The sequence below is a fragment of the Montipora foliosa genome, chromosome 13 (assembly GCF_036669935.1).
Source record: "Montipora foliosa isolate CH-2021 chromosome 13, ASM3666993v2, whole genome shotgun sequence".
NCBI classification, from domain to species: Eukaryota; Metazoa; Cnidaria; class Anthozoa; order Scleractinia; family Acroporidae; genus Montipora; species Montipora foliosa.
Genome location: NC_090881.1, coordinates 12,426,489 through 12,446,488, shown reverse-complemented (window position 1 = coordinate 12,446,488; position 20,000 = coordinate 12,426,489). Strand labels below are relative to the sequence as shown.

The following is a 20,000-nucleotide window of genomic DNA, read 5'->3' as shown; positions in this document are numbered from 1 at the left end:
TGTAAACGATGCCGTTGAGTGTGCTTAGTTCCTCTCTGAAGGTCCAGAATGGGCGGAGGTTGAGGGCCGGGTGTTGTGTGTCGTCCGGCCAACCAGAGGTGATGGTTTGTTGTAGATTAGTCAGGGTTTTATCCTTTTTGGTTTCTGATTTGAGGAGTTCTTCTGTGACATCGGTGAGTCGGGGGTTGCGGTCATTGTCAGAGTGTTCAAGTTCAAGGCGGAACACTTCAAACCTTGTCACTTTTGCCTGCATTGGGTGGGTAGGGCAGCGCGAGATAGTGTGTCTGCTATATGAAGGCTGAATTGATATCTCTGAAGTCTCATTAGCATTCGCTGAAGACGTGCGGGTGACTTGTGAAGTGGTTTCTTGTAGATGGTTTCGAGGGGTTGGTGGTCTGTGTGCACTGTGATGTCTGATTTGCCGAACAGCCAATGATCAAAGTTTCCAAATGTGTTGCAGATGACGAGGCATTCTCTCTCGATTTGTGAATAGCGCTGTTCGGTGCTGCTCAGGCTGTTTGAGGTAAAGGCGACTGGCTGGATTTTACCTTCGGCGTTCGGTTGGAGGAGAGCTCCCCCCAGGCCTTCTTCGCTGGCGTCCACTTTTAGTACCACAGGTTTCCCTAGATCATAATATTGGAGAATTGGTGCAGCAGCGATCAATTGCTTTGCTTTGTTGAAGGCTCTTTCTTGAATCTCCGTCCAGGAGAATGGGAGGTCCTTCTGGGTTAGGGCAGTGAGGGATCTAATGACGGTACTGAGATTTGAGCAGTATGACAATAGGTAGTTGGCCATTCCGAGGAATCGTAGGAGGGCGGCCTTGTTTCTTGGTGTGGGTATCGCAGTTATAGCAGTGACTTTGTCAGGGTCGGCTTTCATCCCATTGGCTGTGATGATGTTACCCATAAACTTCACCTCTGTTAACTTGAACTGCAGTTTGGTGGGGTTTAGTTTAAAGTTCTTTTGGAGGCAACGTTCCATTAGGGCTACAAACCGACGATCATGATCTTTCTCAGCTTCAGTGAAATCTGTTCCTTCTCCAAAGACGAAAATATCGTCAGCTATACAAATTATGCCCTCTAGACCCTCTAGAGCAGAAATAAGTCGCATCTGAAATTCTTAGGGGGCACTTGAGATCCCGAAAGGGAGGCGTCGCCAGCGGTAGTGGCCATAAGAGGTGTGCATTGTGGACTCTCCATCCAGGGGTATGTGGAGGAAGCCATCGCGCACATCAACAAGAGAAAAGCATTTGGCATGAGCTAGTCTATGAAGCTGCTCGTTGAGGGTTGGCATTTGGTAAACGGGACGGAGGATGGCCTTGTTAATGGTCTGACTGGGGTCGATACGAATTCGGACCTTTCTGGGAGTTTCTCTGATGACTTCATTTGAACACCATGGAGTCGGTTCCACAACCTTAGCTATGATTCCAGCTTTCTCGTATTTGTCTAGAGTACTCTTTTTCGCAGCCCGTTTTGCCACTGGGATTCGGTGGATGGGCATTTGAACTGGCGTTACATCTTGTTTGGTTTCAAAGTGCACCGGAGGCCAAAGACAGCCGAGGCCTTCAAAGTTCTCAGCCTATTCCATTAAAATGTGTTCTTTCTGAAGTGTACCTGCGGTAGGTAGTCGCCGTTTAGCAGGGATGATGATTGGTTGAGATGGAGAAGGGAGTGGGTTACAGGTGCTTGGTCTGTTGTTGTGGAGTTGTTTGATGTGGTTGCACTCTACTTGCTCTTGGGTGTACTGTGCTGTGTTGCAGTTGGCATTTGTTACTGAGGGAGATAGGGAGAAGAAAATGTCAGATTCTATTCTGACAAGTCCCAATCTTTCACTGTCACCCCCTGATAAGAGGGCGGGCTTGTTGGCCATGATGTCGTCTGGCAGGATTTGAAAGGTTAGGGTGTCATAGTGGTTGTTCCTGTGGCACACTAGCTCGACTTGGCCCAAAGGTCTCAATGGGCGAGTGTTCCCATATGGGTGTAAGAGATAAGGTGATTTTGACATTTGCACGTCTCGATCCAGAGAGGTGAGGGTACTATGAGATAGAGTGTTGCATGAAGCTGCAGTGTCAATCTGGAGTGTAATTGGCCGGAAGTGTGAGCCGGTAGCTGATAGGGGTATTTTTACAAAGTATTTCATCTTCTTCTGTGGAGTTTCTAGAGAGTAACATTGCTCGTGATAATAATCAGCGTACACCATGGAGTCGGTAGGTTCGTCTCCATTAACTTGCAGGTGATGCACATCTTCCCGTCGTTGTCCGCTTCCCCTGTTGCTGGGTGTTTGGCTGGGGGTCCGGTTGCTGCGGGTGTGAGGGAGGTATGAGCCTCTCCGTCGTTGTGGGGGTGGGCCATTTGCCAGGCACACATTGGCCATTAATGCCACAATTTGAACATGTTTTGCCCCTTGCTAAGCATTGTCTCCACGGGTGAGGTCCCCGTTTGTCTCCGCACAAATGACGTGTTCCAGGCTCTCTACGTAGCTTCATTTCCTTATGTTTCACCCAGTGGACTCGTTCGTCGATGTTTTATTTTGAAGAATCTGCTATCAGCTTGTTTGCGGTGTAGGCAGACTCTAAGGCCTTGGCTTCGGTCACCACATGAGCCATGCTCTTAGTGTGTTGTCGGGCTTGAGATGTGTTTTGAGCAACTCGGCTCTCATAGCGTCGTTTTTGAGACCAAATATAAATTTGTTGCAATACATTTCGTCACTGAGTGTTCCATAAGAGCACAAACTTCCGGCTTGCCTAATCCTAACTTCCCATGCTTGTACCGATTCGGTCAGTGTTTGGCTAAGGCCCCAAAACTTAAATCTGTCGGCCAGAAATGAACTGCCGGTCGAACCTGTGTAGTGTAGGCGAAGTTTCTCCAACCAAATCCAAGGTTTGGCTCTATCATCGATCGCGATCTGAGGTTCTATTGTGTATCGTATGACCTAAAGGACTTCGTTTGGCATGGCCGACCGAAGCGCGGTGATCTCGAGCTGTGGTTTCTTATAATAATCGGCTGGCGCTGTCACTGGGTCTCTCTCTCCAGGTTACGGTAGTTCGCTTGAACGCAGCAGTCATTGAACCTGACTTCGATGTTCTTGAAATTTTCGGAAATGTTTCCGGTTAGATTGAGTTCTGGGCGCTTGAGATTCGTCGCCATGAGTTCGTGTATCCAATGTAACGTTGCGTGAAGAGGTTTTTTTTTCCGTTGATCGAAGTATTTGCTGGAGTGGTTCTAGAAAAGGCTTATCCCACTTCTGACACCAAGTTTAGCGCTGTGTATCAGGAGACCAAGCATAAAGGAGACGAATTATGAACACAGAAATGAACATGGTGGAACACGGCGGCCGTAAATTTTACTGCTCCGATTATCGTTCTTCTTTTTGCCTTCATAATTGGTTTTTGTCCCTTGTATCATGCGGATTCCCAAGTTGACGACATGGTCTATACTCCTCTCGAGTCATCTTTCTCTGAGTTGCCTTCTGGAACTGGCCTTGAAGCTTTACGCCGGTCTCTTCGTAAACCAAAGCAATCCGCCATCTTGTTTACAGGCAAATCCAAAAAGTTATTTGTGCTAGCGCTGCTTTTGCTTGGTGGTGACGTTGAGCTAAATCCTGGACCTAACTTCAAATACCCCTGCGGAATGTGCGCGAAACCTGTCAAACTGAATCAGCGAGGAGTGCAATGTGATATTTGTGATTTTTGGTTTCATACCAAATGTATGTTTATTAACTCCAAGACGTACGAAGATCCTGCAAATCTCTCAACTGCATGGCTATGCCCTCTATGTGGAGTAGCAAATTTTACGGATTCCCTTACTGATCATCAGGATATCTCGCTGGCGCTGCCAAATGCTTCTTCAAGGCTATCGATTTCAAACTTATCAGTGCTCGGTCCGACAAATATTCAGTTATCATCCACACCGGCACGTTCAGCACCTCAGGAACCTGCATTTTATTCTTCAAGTTGGAGCTTCCTCGAGTCAAATTCTTCTCGCAGCAAAGCCGCCTCCCTGCAACCTTTTTCCCCCAATATCCTGATTGCTAATTTCCAAGGCATCAGATCGAAGGTCGCTGAGCTGAGTATTCTTATTTATGCTCATAATGTGGATATCATCATTGCTTGCGAAACTCACCTTACACCAGACATCAGAAACAGTGAACTTTTTTCATCATATTTCACTGTGTATCGTAAAGACCGTAACCACTGGGGCAGACGCGTTCTGATTGCAGTAAAAAATCATCTTGCTTCTCTTTCCCACCTGGATCTTGACGCAAACTGCGAGATTGTGTGGGCAGAGGTCATCTTCGAAGGAGAAAGTCTTCTTATTTGTTCCTTCTACCGTCCTCCATCGGCTGATGTGTCTTCATTAAACAAACATGATATATCTCTGAAGAAGGCCGTCCATCTCGCTGGCAATCGCCACATTCTGGTTGGCTGGGACTTTAATCTTCCATCCATTAACTGGAACACTTTATCCGTAGTTACACCAGCTCGCGATTCCGGTTTGTGTCATTACTTCCTCGATATCTTACAGGATTCTTATCTTGAACAGCTGGTTCTGGAACCCACCCGTCGTGGGGCCACAACTTCCCAACACTCTTGACCTTCTCTTCACATCCAAACCTGGGCTTATTAATGATGTACAAATAATACATGGCCTAAGCGATCACGATCATGTTGTTGCAACTGTAAACACGTGGGTACAAGTTCCCTCACAGAAAAGCAGGAGAATTTACAATTTTGGAAAGGGCAACCTCGAGGGTTTCATTCGCGATATGGCTCAACTTGCGGAGCATTTCTAACTTACTTTTCACCTCCGTTCTCTTAACGAAAACTGGTCCCTCTTAAAAAATGCCATACTTTTCTTTGCTGATAATTATTTTCCCGTGAAAGCTGTTTGCCCAGCCAAACCGAACCCCTGGTTTAATAGAAGCCTCCGCCGTCTAACTCGCAAGAAACAGAGGCTCTTTTATCGTGCTAAGACCACAAATTCTCCCCACGCCTGGACAGCATATAGAAAGCATCGTAAAGTTACCTCTCGAGCCATGAACCAGGCACGTAACAACTATGTATCCAATCTCCTGGATGAAAATCTCTTTACATGCCCAAAAAAATTCTGGAGCTACATAAAATCCAAGAGGCAGGACTTTTTTGGGATTCCTTCCTTAAAGGTCAACAACCAGGTTATTGTGAACAACAAAGAAAAGGCAAACGTTTTAAATGACTATTTCCATTCTGTATTCACCACTGATGATGATACCCCCCCATCAATTCCATCTTGCAATATAGCTTCCGTGGACAAACTTCAAATCTCGATCAAAGGAGTCGCTGACCTTATAAACCAACTAAAGTCTAACAAAGCGACTGGCCCGGATGGCATTTCTGCCCAACTCCTAAAATTAGTTCCTGTTGATTCTGCAATTATACTAAAGTGCATTTTCCAGCAGTCCTTGGATTCCGGAATTGTTCCTATCGACTGGAAGCACGCCCTTGTCACTCCTATCCACAAGAAAGATTCGAAATCGTCAATCGGTAACTATAGGCCCATCTCACTCACCTGTATTTCTTGCAAATTACTTGAGCATATTCTTTGTAGTCATATTATGAATCACTTATCTACAAACAATCTCCTATCTCCATTCCAACATGTCTTTAGAAAATTTCACTCCTGTGAGTCCCAGTTGATTATCACTATCCACGATCTTGCTTCCACCCTAAACGACAGAGGTCAGTCCGACGTGGTGCTCTTGGGTTTTTCCAAGGCTTTTGATTCCGTCTCTCACCAGCAGCTATTCACTAAGTTGGCACACTATGGTACCAGGGGAAACCTGCTGTCTTGGTTCAAAGTCTATTAACCGGTAGAGCTCAAGTGACTGTTGTAGGTGGTGAGCATTCACAATCTTGCACAGTCACCTCAGGAGTCCCTCAAGGATCCGTTGTAGGACCTCTCTTATTTTTGCTATTTATCAATGATTTGCCAAACGGTCTTGCCTCTAAAGTACGCTTCTTTGACCTCCGATGACTGTCCTTTAAAATTACAATCTGACCTGGACAAACTCTCCACCTGGTCTTCCACTTGGAAACTGTCTTTTAATCCTTCTAAATGCCGTGTTCTCCACATAACCAAAAAGAAACCACCTCTCGAGCATGCTTACTATCTATATGGCTCCAAACTGTCAGAGTCTGATGTTCACCCTTACCTTGGTGTCCAGATCTCAAATACTCTTAGCTGGAACAAACATATCGACTATATCTCAAGGAAAGGATCTTCCTCCCTAAATCTATTTAGACGAAACCTGTACAACTGCTCACCTGAAGTCAAAGCCCGAGCTTACCTCAGCCTTGTAAGACCTATCCTCTGCTATGCTACCTCGGTCTGGGGCCCATACACTAAACGCAACTCTGATAAGCTCGAGTAGATCCAGAGACGCGCTATCCGTTTTGTATTAACACCTACTCATGACAACAAAGCGTGTCAGCATTATTGCAGAAACTAAAATGGCCAGACCTGTCATCACTAAGAAAACGTGACCGTGTGATCTTGATGTTTAAAATTTTAAAAGACCTGGTTGCCATTCCACCTGAGGATTACGTTACCCGCTCCACCACGGCCACTCGAAGGAAACATGATTTTAAATTGAACACTTTTTCTCCATCACTGGATATTTTCAAATACTCGTTTTTTCCCAGAGCTGTTATTGACTGGAAATTTGGTTCTATCAACGGAGTTGATAATGTAAATTGGCCACCGTACAGAGATTCTAAAAGCTGACGTTTCCAGCGTTAGCCCTTCGCTCTGACGAAGGGCTAACGCTGGAAACGTCAGCTTTTAGAATCTCTGTACGGTGGCCAATTTACATTATCAACTCCGTTGATAAAACCAAATTTTTTGTATACTACTTCCCCACCGACGCAGCACCACAGTTTCTTTAGAAACTACCCCCTTCATTCATTTGTTATTGACTGGAACCTGCTCCCAGCTCATGTTGTACACTCTACGTCCGTCTCCCAATTTAGATCTCAACTTGATATGATTAATTATGAATTTTTATGATGTAGTAGCAATAAGTATTATTGTCATTGTTATCGTCATTATTTGTTTGCTTGTTATTTTTCATTTTATCTTGGTTTATAGCAACTTAAGCTTTACCGAGTAATAAAACTGAAGAACTGAAGAAGACAGATGAAGTTGAATTTCCGCCATGTACGATCTCTACGTACAACATTCATATCGCGGATGAGTTGGGCGATTGTGATCTTTGTTTTGACTTCGCTCATTTTATTGTCAAAAATTATAACACTTGACAGAAAAAGAAACTTACAAAAACCAGGTATCTTCCCATCATTTCACACAGATGCTTCACTGTTTGGCGAGTAAACATGCCGCGGTAACTTAATCATGGCGCCCGCTGAATTCCGGCCATGTCACTTTCGATTTTGCGATTTATTTGTGCACCCAAAAGTAGAATAACAAAATTGAACGTAGCAAAAATCTCCCAAAATGTTTGTCGCTGATCGTAACTTTTTATATTCTATATTCACTGTTCAAAATTAATGTTGTTTTCATGTCGTAAATATTTTATTCTCGATCGACCGTCCCGGAAACTTCCTTCTGCTCTTTCTAAAAACTGTGTATCAATAGTTATTTACTTTTGCATCAATATTTGTTTTGCATAAAGCAAGCTAACAAAATCTGTACATTGCTGAGTTCGCATTTGTTAGCGTTAATAGTATTTTCAGCCCGATGCTTCTGTTTTATGAAGGGGTATATTGTTTAGGTCACCCATCCAGATACTAACCCTGCCTGATATGGAAACTTCAGTGAACTTTAATTTAGTATTACAAAGCTGTCAGATGCTCAGAGGGCACGCTTAAACTTGTGGTGAAAAGAAGTTGTCAGCCCAGAAGCCAATGTTTCTCGCTTCTCTTTTATTTGTTACTCTTCAGAGACTGGAATGTTGTAGTTCAATACCACACAATTCAGGGCCTTCTGATTTTCTGTAACACGTACCACAGGCAACCCAGTGTATGCTTCACGGAAGCATCTCGTTGAATGTTATGTAAGGATTTTTGGAATGAGGAAAAGTATGAATAGTGCATGTGAACTGGGGATCATGCCTTTTTGTGCAGCCCAAAACTGAAGCCGCACATGTATTAAATTAAGTAACCTTTTTTAGGGGTCACGTATTAACAGTGCGTACGATCCTTGATGACCTACAGAGGTTAATGAAGGAGGGTCGTGATAGGGGCCTACGGTAGCCTCTGCACAGCCAGCCGGGGGGGGGGGGGGGGGGGAAGATAAAAATGATATCGTCACCCCGCGCGGTGAAGAGATGCTTAATTTGCTAGATGTCCTTATAGGACTTTGCAAATTAATTATGTAGATGTAGATGTAGATTTTGTTCTGTTATTTATAAAAAGGAATATTTTACTATTTCGTCAATATCTACATATAATATACTTAGTTCTAAAAGAAGGAGATATCTTGTGCGCTGTCATTTAGTTGTTGTTCAGACTTTTTTTTTGGCAGATCGAGAGGACATTAATTCCATTATTTGGAGGAAGTAATGACTTGGTAGTTATTTCGAGATGCACAAAATGGAAAAGTTCGTGTTTTGGTCACATTTCCTTCAGCAAGAGATTTCAAATTAATCATCATTCATATCAACTCTCTGTCTTTTTACGAGGCAGTGCGGCCAAGTGATTAGTTAGGGCGCTTGCCTTGAGATCCGAAAATCCGAGGTTAAAGGAGGTTAAAGACCCTTTCTGACCACTCGTTTAATTTGATCCTGGTTGTCCCTGGTACAACTTCTCCGCTGGACTGGTAAACAACCAAATGAGTTGTCTCTTGCTTCTGAGTCGAGATTTTTAATTAACAAATGTTGTTGTTCTGTTTTGTCGTTTCATTGGCCCTTGTCAATTAGTAGGGAGCTCTAGCAACGACGATGGGAACGGCAACGAGAACGTCATCTCAAAACATAAATTTTCATTATTGCCATCACTTCACAACTATTCCAAGTTTTTAATATGACAAAGGTGTGGCAGTTCCTCAGGAATGAAATCGTTATGAGCGGCGCTTAATTTGGGGGAGAAAGTTAAAATTTATCCTCAAGCGCTGACGTTCTTCATAAAACCTCAAAGTTCGCTATTTCGAGACAGGCTAATTATCGAGTTAGGATTTTGAGTTGGATTTCGAGGGTCCCAAATCCCGCATCCCGCCGCTATTTTTTATTCCATCCCGCCATCCCGCCGCATTGTGCATTTTCATTTCGATGCCGCCCAGTGGAAACCACGTTGCTCCAACTCAACGTCATATTTCAACTGATCAACAATTGATGTAGCTTCATACTAAAGATGTACTCTCATTACATGCAAGCGTTAATGTAATGACTTAACTTAGACCCAACCTTCATTTAGACTGAAAAACGCCACTTATAGAGGATTGAAACGAGTGAACATTATGTGCTTGTATTTCTGGATAGAAAGTTAATGACATGCCTGCACGTACTCCATCAGTATGTTTTTTGCGGTACTCTCGCATTCTGAGAGCCTTACCTCTTTTGTATGATATTGTCGCGGAGATTTTTAGGTAGGTCGTTTTCAGCAAAGGATGCGGGTTTTTGTAAGGCTCCATTGTTCCATCAATATCTGTTTAAGATTCTTAACTGCTAGGTGGTACGTAGTGACAAAAGGTGAAAAGCTGTAGTTAGCCTTCTTCTTTTTTGGCAAGAACCGATTGTCTCAAGACAAAGTTGACCGCCTCTATGGTTGTGTTTGGATAGCCACGCGCTCTCAGGCGTTGTTTGAACTCCTCAAGACTCTCTTCAAATCATGTTGTTTTCAAAGAGTTCGTCCTATGAAGTCTTATTGCCTTACCTTTAATGAAGCCATTTTTAACGCCTGGGCGGTGGTCGCATGAGTTGAAGTGTGTATGGACCTCTTATAATGGCGGTCAAATAAAATATTCATTTCTTTTAATGCTAATAAGCCTTTCTAGCCTTGCTACGACGAGCAAATTTTAAAAGAATATTTTTTTCAAAATTAGGGCAGTAGGTATAATTAACATAAATACAAAAGAATGCAAATGTGGTCGCCATTTATAAAAGTGGTCTATTTTGAAAGGCTTCAGTCGGCTTATAATAAATTCTAAACTGTTGTGTCGAGCAAAAGTGATTTCCTTGAGGGTCATGAAGGGATAAAATGAGAGCTGGGATTGACCTGATTTTTCGGTGGGAAAAAGGCCTGCTATCATCACCTGGCATATGAAAGCATTCTGAATGGTGCAGTCTCCTGTTTCTATACGTCGCCTTCAGAGTCACTGTCATCATCATCATCATCATCATTACTAAATTTATCAATATAAGTATCCTCACCAGTATGCTACTCTGAGTTTTCACCCTCTTCGCTAGGCCCGAAGGTCTTGCAAATCGGTAAGGTACGTTCAAGGACGTTTCAGTTCCTGTGCTTGACATATTTACCATGGCGCCTTGCCAATACCTCATTTGAGGTTCTTCTTTCTGAGTGACTGCATTGCTTGCAGTGGGTTTAGGGAAGTCGATTCTTGCTAGTAAAACCGTATTAGAGGTATGTTGTAGGTAGGAAGCTTTGAGGTTAAGAAACAAGCCTGTTACCATCAGAACGTCCTCACTCTCACATGGCAGTGGCCAGAAACGCAAGAAGACCGCATGAAATATTTGATATCAGGAGTTTTGAGCAGAACTAATACTTGAGAACCTCTGATAATGCAACCCCATTCTCAGGAAGGGCTCTTTGTCTCCCATTCTCAGTAACAAATTCCCATTTCCCAGTGATCAAATCTCATTTTCAGCGGACACTTGGGTAAGCAAGACCATGCAGATACAAATGATACCTCGCATTGTCTTCACTGTCTCCGTTCTCCAGTAATCTCATGTTTCGTTTTGAGACTTTTGCTCTAAAATTGGGACTGCGATTTTGTGCAAATTTGAACTGGGAAATGGGAATGCCAAGCCCCCCTTCATTGATATTCTCAGCCGCAAATTTGATGATAGGGTAGAATTTATTAGCTTGTTTAATAAAATGGTCAGCCTCTGTTTTATTGCTGTCCCAAAGGGAGAAAATGTCATCAATATATCTTTTCCATATTTTTTGCCTTGGTACAACTGACAACATGTTTTTTTTCCCTAATGGAGAAAACTGCTTGCCTGCCTGCTATTCATAATAAAGTGAACGCAGTTTATTATGTCAGAGGTTTCAGATGAGGTTGGCGAAGTGAGACGGTGTCGCCATCTTGCGTGACGCTAATTTCCCTTTCGTAAACAGGCGCTCCCATTTTTGACGGTCGATGCCATTCTTAGTAACCAAACCTTTTTATTCGGTTAGCTTACAATAAATTGTTAGGATTAGCTTCATTTAAATACTTTAAAATTGCAAAATTGTAGCCGTTGTTGTGGCAGTGTAGAGGTTAAGTGCAATTGCTCTTCAGCCATTGAAGCGTATTCGATATCGTTCGATCAACTTTTTGTAATTCTTTTTTCCTAATTTTTTTTTGAGGTTTTTTTCTCATTTTTTTAAAATTCTAAGTGATATACGCTGCTAATCTAATCCTAGATTAAGTATTTTTTTCCTCATTTGCAAACAACAAACTTAACAGTAAAAATTGCTCGTCCAAACTGCATCGCTTGTTTACGAAAGGGAAAATCGCCATGGCGCTTATGTCAACGAACGCAACGTTGTTGAAAGAGATCGACTTATTTTTAACCTGCGTCACGTGTTACTCCTATAGGACAAACAATAGAAAACTGCGTGACCGGAATAGGTCTATTTTACTTTATTTGCGTGGTTTTTAGGGGTCGTTTTAGGGTCTTTTAGCCAAATTTTTCATTCCCCAAACAAATTAAAGCTTTTCAACTCATAACTAGAGGTTACTTACCCACCGCATTTAACTGTCTTATCCCGCATCCCGCCTACGAAAATGGAGCATATCCCGGTCTCGCCACGGTATTTTCATCCCTCATCCCGTCTTTAATTTTTTTTTTATATCCCACATCCCGCCTCCATTTTAAGCCCCATCCCGCCAAACCTATGTTGGACCCTCGATTTCGAGTTGGATTTTCGAGTTGGATTTCGAGTTGAATTTTCGAGTTGGGCAATGTAAAATACAGACTGCAGACCAGCGGCTAGTCTAAAGTACTTGGTTTCTTGTATTCGTACTCGGTTGTTCAGGAACAAATACTGATCCACATTTCATCGTTTTACCTTTTGGAAAGTAACCCAAAACCGTCAATTTGGCTAACCCTAGGCCTAAAAACCAACGAGTGACCTGTGGAATGTTCCCAATGCTTTAGACCCGCAGGCAGACCAGGGGTAAAATGCAAACTAAGGTTATGATGTAAGTGCTGAAAAGGCCCAAACCCCTTAGAAGTGCTAACCTTAGGCCTAATTAGTTATAAAACAGTATTGACTGCTAAAGGGTTTGGGCTTTTCAACAGTTACATTATAACCTTGGTCTGCATTTTATCCCTGATCTGCAATCTGCAGTTTACACTGACCAACTCGAAAATCCAGCTCGAAAATCCAACTCGAAAATCCAAACTCCAAAATCCAACTCCAAAATCCATCTCCAAAATCCAACTCGAAATACAACTCGAAATCCAACTCGAAATCCTAACTCGGTAAATAGGCAACCTCCGCTATTTCACGTTGTTGCTTTGCTGACGACGGCAAAGAAATGAACAAAAGTGAAAAACGCACGTGCAGGGCGTGCAAAGTTATTGTTTTTGCCCACTAAATGTGCAACTTTGAGACGTTCTCGTTGCCGTCGCCGTTGTCGTTGCTAAAGCTTTCTTTGCTAAAGCTCCCTAGCATTCAATAGCAACCCAACCGAAGTAACATGTTCTGCCTTTGAATTACTTTGCCATGGGAATGTCAACTGATCAAAAAGGAAAACCTTACTCGCTAGAAGGTGTGTTTCCTGACAGACACATATGACGTGGGTTGCCTTCGACGGTTTAAAGTTTACCAGATGACTAATAGGGACGGCATGTACTAAAACCAGGAACACCGGAACACCCCGGAAGTAACTCAAAACCCTCTATTCAGAGAATCATAGATGCGCCAGCATGGCTGCCGGTTACAATTCAGTGCTCCGCACATTATATGCTTTTTTGTTGTTTTCCTCCCTCACTTGCTTGTATTATCAATGGAAATCCAGATTTAAAGATATTTACGACCGAAATCAAGCAGGATTTTGGATTTCAGCCTACCCTACACCGGATAGTTTGATAAACTATTACTTCAACGTTACCTTCCACTTCAAGCGTCGACCGCATGCATTCATATCCGACAAACTTTCGCTTCCAATCTCCAAGACAACGAAACATGGACTGATCACTTTAGCCCTTCCTCATTCTTTTTTCGACAAATATCTTACCATATGCATGGATGTTCACTCTAATCCCGGACCTGATCTCGAAAATTCTTCGCTTCATCGATCTGCTTCTTCTTCGTACTGAGATTTGCATATTACTGCCTCGGCCATTAAACTTAATTATTCACGACAGCAATTGCTGGATCTGAGAGCGAAATCTAAACTTCAACCCGACCTTTACCAGTTCCTGAAATTTCAAGGGATTCTCAGAACACGTCGCACTCGAGCAGGCAAAGGCCATGAAGCAATCGTGTGGTTTCCAAAAAATTAGTTCTGTATGGAATGTTCGTAAACCTTCAAGTGTGAAATTTTCTGTTGGACCTAATTTAAATAACTTGGTATCGATAAAACGACAGCCGTTGAATTCTTCATCTGCAAATTCACTAAACTTTTGCCTTCTAAATGCAAGATCTATCTTCAATAAAACACTACAAATTAAAGACTTTGTGGTGGACAAAAACATCGACATTCTTGCTTTAACTGAAACCTGGCTTAAACCTGATGACCGCTCCGACTATACCATTCGTGATATCAGTCCCACCGGATATGCTTTTGTTCACACACCAAGACCTAATGGAAATGGTGGAGGTGTTGGCCTACTCTACAGGAAAAATCTAAAAATGGAGCAAATTAAATCGGATCCGTTTAAATCTTTTGAATTTAAATAATTACTGCTTCACTCTTCCGCATATATCATACGTATTATCGTTATTTACCGCCCTCCAATTTCCGTCAAGAACGGTCATACACATGCTGCTTTTTTGGATGATTTTTCTTCACTGCTGGAAAGGCTAGTGTCTTCTACTGGCCGTCTTCTTCTAGCCGGTGATTTCAATTTCCATGTCAACGATCCATCTGACAACACCGCAAATAAGTTTCTTGACCTCTTAAGCTGTTTCAATCTGGAAGTCTGTAATGTCTACACCCCGACGCATAAAAACAACAACGTCCTTGACCTCATTGTCACAAGATCCGGCGAAGAAACTGTCTTAAATTTATCCGTGAACGACCCGGTTATCTTTGATCACTTCGCTGTTCATTGCACCTTGGCTATCAAGAGACCACCTAAAGCTAAGCTCACCATCTCATCTCGTAAACTGCGTACCATTGATCCAGACAACCTACGGCGTGATATTCGTTCCTCCCCCTTATATAACTCACTATCCCAGGAAATTACGGAACTCTGTGACCAGCATGACTCGGTTTTACTTTCAATCTTGGACAAACATGCACCTCTGCGCACAAAAATCATCACTTTGCGACCTAATGCTCCTTGGTACAGCGAGGAAATTAGAAAACAGAAATCCACCTGCCGTAAGCTTGAAAGGCGCTGGCGACGCTCTAAACTTGAATCAGACTATCGACCTTATGCTAATCAACGTACTGTTATTCAGAACACCATTTTCAAGTCAAAAATGGCTTATTACTCTAATCTTATTTGGGAGGCTGGCAACGACAACAAAGCCCTATTTCGTTTAATTGACCGTCTCCTCCAGAGGAAAGCAGAGAAAAGTTTTCCAACCAGCACATCGGCTGAAGATCTCGCTAATACATTTGCCACCTTTTTTGAAGATAAAGTAACCCGTATAAGAAGTATACCTACTCCTTCAGAAATTCCCGATTTCTTTTCCTCACTGGATATTTCCACCACTAATTGTGAGCTTAGCAACTTCTCACCTACTTCAAATCTTGAAGTATCGAAGATTGCTCGCTCTGTTGTGCAGAAACCATGCTGTCTGGATCCGTTACCTGCTACGTTACTTTAAGAACATTTTCACCTGCTCTTACCATCTATTTGTAGCATTGTAAACTTGTCGCTGGTAACTGGTCTTCTACCTTCGTCCCTTAAAAACGCTGTCTTAACCCCTCTTCTCAAGAAACCGAACCTGGACCAAGAAGTTCTTAGTAATTTTAGGCCTATCTCGAACCTCAAGGTTATCTCGAAAGTTATTGAGAAGGTTGTGGCAGTGCGTCTTTAAGCTTATCTTGACTCTTACCAACTCACAGAGCCGCTACAATCTGCCTACAAATCATTCCACAGCTGTGAAACCGCCCTTGTCCGTGTTCAAAATGACATTTTTCTTGCTGTCGATAATCGCCACTGTGTCATGCTCCTGCTACTCGATCTCTCCGCGGCGTTTGACACTGTTGACCATGAAATACTGCTCAAAAGATTGAATTCGAAATTCTCAATATGTGGCACTGCACTTGACTGGTTCCGCTCCTACCTTACTAACCGCACGCAAGTTGTCTTAATCGATGGGAGGAAGTCACAGTCTCGTGAGCTCAAGTGTAGAGTACCACAAGGCTCGGTCCTTGGACCGATCCTCTACCTACTCTACACTGCTCCACTTGCCGACATTTTACGTTTCCATGACATGCAATTTCATTTCTACGCTGATGACACTCAGTTGTACATTTCTTTTTCCGTTAACGATGATCTGGAATTAACCAGTAGCATTGCTAAAATCGAGAATTGCTTATCCGATCTTGGTAAGTGGATGGCCTTAAATAAGCTGAAGCTAAACAAAGACAAAACTGAACTTCTTTACCTTTATTCAAAGCACAACCCTCAAAAGTCTTTACCTCCACTTCGTTTTGGTTCTGATATAATTCAGCCGTCTTCATCTTCCAGAAATATCGGTGTCGTTTTCGATAGTACTATGTCAATGCTCCCTCACGTCAAATCTGTCTGTAAATCTGCCTTTTATTATCTTCGGAACATTCCCGTATAAGGAAATTGCTATCCACTAAAACCACTGAGACTCTAGTCCACGCCTTTGTAACCTCCAAGTTGGATCACTGTAACTCTCTTTTATACGGTGTCCCCAAATACGTTATTTAAAAGCTCCAATCAGTGCAGAATGCAGCGGCTCGACTTGTTACAAGCTCTCGCAAATTCGACCGCATCACCCCTATTTTGTTCGACCTGCACTGGTTTCCTATTTCTGAGTGAATTAAATTCAAAATAATTCTGCTTACCTATAAAGCTCTTGACCAGAAGTCTCTTATCTACATTCAAAACCTGATATGCCGTTATTCAACTTCAAGAACGCTCCGGTCATCCTCAACATTACGCCTGACTCCTGTCAAGTTTAATCTCAAGTCTTATGGCTTTAGAGCTTTTTCTGTTTCGGATCCTGAACTGTGGAACAAACTACCTGATGACATTCGTTCCTGTGACAATTTAGATCTTTTTAAACGTAAACTTAAGACTCATCTTTTTAAAAATTATTTTAATATGTATGAATTCTTTTCTTATCCGTGTCAAATGCCTAGATCTTAGACATCCGTTTTCATGAATATTTAAATCTAATTTCAATTTTATTTTTATAATCCTGTGGCAAACAAGGCAAATCAAAACCCTCTTTAACAACAAAGACAAAAACACTCACAGATCCAAAGTTGTTTACAAAGGTGATTGTTCTTGTGGCGTTGATTACATTGGCGAGACTGTACGAAACTTAGCAGTACGAATTGCGGAGCATTCAAATCCTGCGCACACTTCTGAACCTGCAAAACACCTGCGGGAAAACCCATCACATGCTTTCACTTGGCGTGTTCTCTCCTCGGCACAGACTTTTCACAAGCGTAGGATCGTCGAGGGGCTAATGATCCAACAATTCCGCCCCAGTTTGAACAAACAAGTCATTTCTTATGTCTCCAAACTTTTCCCTTTGGGAATTACATGAGATATAAATGTACGCGCGGACGGTCACCCATTTTAACCCTGATGATGGCAAACAGCCGAAAACGTTTGGCTTGAACATTTTAATTTTTTAACTTTTAGCCTTGTATATAGAATATATTTAAATCTTTGTTAACGTAAACTTAAGATTTTTAACATTATTTTAATATCTACGATTTTCTTTTTCTATTTTTGTAAAGCGCTTGGAACAGGACTGGATAAGCGCTACATAAGTAGTTTTATTATTATCATTATTAATTTGGCTAACCCTAAGCCTAGCTAGGCCTTAAGTTGGTTTTTAGGCCTAGGGTTAGCACACCGGAACACTCCGGAACACCCTGGAAGTAACCGAAAACCCTCAATATGGCTAACCCTAGGCCTAAAAACCAACTTAAGGCCTAGCTAGGGTTACCTAGGGTTAGCCAAATTGAGGGTTTTGGGTTACTTCCAGGGTGTTCCGGAGTGTTCCGGTGTTCCGGGGTTTTCCGGTGTTCCTGGTTTTAGTACATGCCAATAGGGACCTTGAGCAAGGACAACGACGATGGCTACGACTACGAGAACGTTGTCTAAAAATAACATTTCTCTTTCACTGTAGTGATTTTTCGATTACTCCGTGTCGCCCGGTGTGGATATTTAGAGAGAATTTTGAAAATTCATCATCAGGTGCTCGCGTCCTCCACATTACCTCAAATTTGATCATTTCACGTCGTTGTCAAGAAGAAAACGGCAAAAAAATCTATCAAAATGTGAAAGGCACGTGCGGGGCGTGCAGAGCTATTGTTTTTGCTAATTAAACCTTTTGTTATGAGGCGTTCTCTTAGCCATCGTCGTCGTCGTCTTCGTCGTCGTCGACTTTGCTTAAGGTCTTTAATATCAGTTTAATAGCCCGTTTTAGCTATCTTAATTATCCAGAATTGCAAGAGGACTCTTCTAAAGTAATTACTGGTAGTTTGACAAGGGCTTCAGTGTTAATCGAATGATCTGCTAACTGGTTAACAGTGAATGTTCGTTAAACTATGCTAGTAGTTCTAATACATTGCAACAATTCTTTCGGGGTCTGATTTTTGGTCCACTGATTAACTCCAAGGGAGGATTAATTTCAAAATGTTTTGACAATGGCCAATACGATTATTATGAAATACGTTCAACTAGGCCAAAGAGCTCTCTCAGTTCTTTTACTTTAGCCAGTGCAGCAGCACCTGACTCACCGATTTCATTGCCAGACAAATTTAACTGTGTCAGCGTTGAATTGATTTCCACTGCTTTAGCCAGTGCAGCAACACCTGAGTCACCGATTCCATTGCCAGACAAATCCAAGGTTGTCAGCGTTGAATTGATTTCCACTGCTTTAGCCAGCGCAGCAGCACCTGAGTCACCGATTTCATTGGAATGCAAACCCAACTGCGCCAGCGTTGAATTGATTTCCACTGCTTTAGCCAGTGCAGCAACACCTGAGTCACCGATTCCATTGCCAGACAAATCCAAGGTTGTCAGCGTTGAATTGATTTCCACTGCTTTAGCCAGTGCAGCAGCACCTGACTCACCGATTTCATTGTGAGACAAATCCAAGGTTCTCAGCGTTGAATTGATTTTCACTGCTTTAGCCAGTGCAGCAGCACCTGTGTCACCAATTCCACTGGCAGACAAATACCACTTTGTCAGCGTTGAATTGACTTCCACCGCTTTAGCCAGTGCAGTAGCACCCGAGTCACCAATTCCATTGAAAGACAAATGCAACTCTATCAATGATGAATTGATTTCCACTGCTTTAGCCAGTGCAGCAGCACCTGACTCACGGATTTCATTGTCAGACAAATCCAAGGTTGACAGCGTTGAATTGATTTCTACTGCTTTAGCCAGTGCATTGGCACCTGAGACACCGATTTCATTACCAGACAAATCCAAGGTTGTCAGCGTTGAGTTTGTTGCCATTGCGTGAGCCAGCATAGCAGCGCCGCTGTCACCTATTTCGTGTAGACACGAAAAATGCTGAATTTCAAGAAGCGAACCAAGAGAACGCGCCAATTCTTTTCCAAAGGTACCCTGTTCATTTTCACTTTCCTTAATACAATTCAATGCAGTCCATAGGTAGTCATCACTTTCCTCCTCATTTGATTGGTTGATTTGACTTGCTATACTTCCCGTAAGTGCCATGGCATTTGCCACGGACCGTTGAGCCAACATACCACAGGTAAACATGAGCACCTGCTGAAACTCCTTAAAATATCTTGTGTCAGCAAGTAAGCTATCAGGACTAATTTCCTCATCGACGAGCTGGCAACTGAGATAAAGTGCAGCAAAGAACTCCTGAAAGCTCTTGTGTAGAAACCCATAGCAGCAGCTCGGTCTTCGTTTGCTGCGTCCAGCCTGAGCCGACAGAAATCCCAATTCAGGTATTAAGTTGCCAGTACCATTTCGGAATGCACTGTCGTCGAAATACATCTTGTCTTTGAGCAAGCCATTCAACGCTATAGAACCAAGATGCTTTAATTCAGCGTGGTATACCTGTGTTAGGTCTTCGTCACTTTTTGGTAATTCTTTCTTTTTCCTATACCTTCTCAGCACACATTGCACTATTTCGTGGTAAAGTAGAGTTCTGCCTTTCGGCAAGTTTCCTTGAAAGTCTTCGCAAAGAAGGCAAAGAAGGGCTGTATTTAATGGATTTGCAGTTAGTCCGCTAAGGCTTGCATCTGTGCCCAGCTTGTCCAAAAGCGTTATCGCCAGATGCTCATCGGTTTTGAAATATCTTCGGATAAAACCTTCAGCAGCGTCTTTGGTAAATCCTTCGACCTCAAACAGGGTGTGGCAGTACTCCCGTACTTTTATCCCAGCTTCGTGGCGAGCTGTAACCACGAAGTAACATTTTGGAAGCATTCTCCCTTGGATGATGTCTTTATAGAAGGATAAACAATCGC

At 42.6% G+C, this 20,000-nt stretch overlaps 1 protein-coding gene across 2 annotated transcripts in view; it reads right to left on the bottom strand.

Moving 5' to 3' along the window:
• The window catches only part of LOC137984012 (NLR family CARD domain-containing protein 3-like), an 86,648-nt gene that overhangs the window by 45,911 nt on the left and 20,737 nt on the right, over positions 1 to 20,000 (bottom strand). The window lies entirely within an intron of this gene.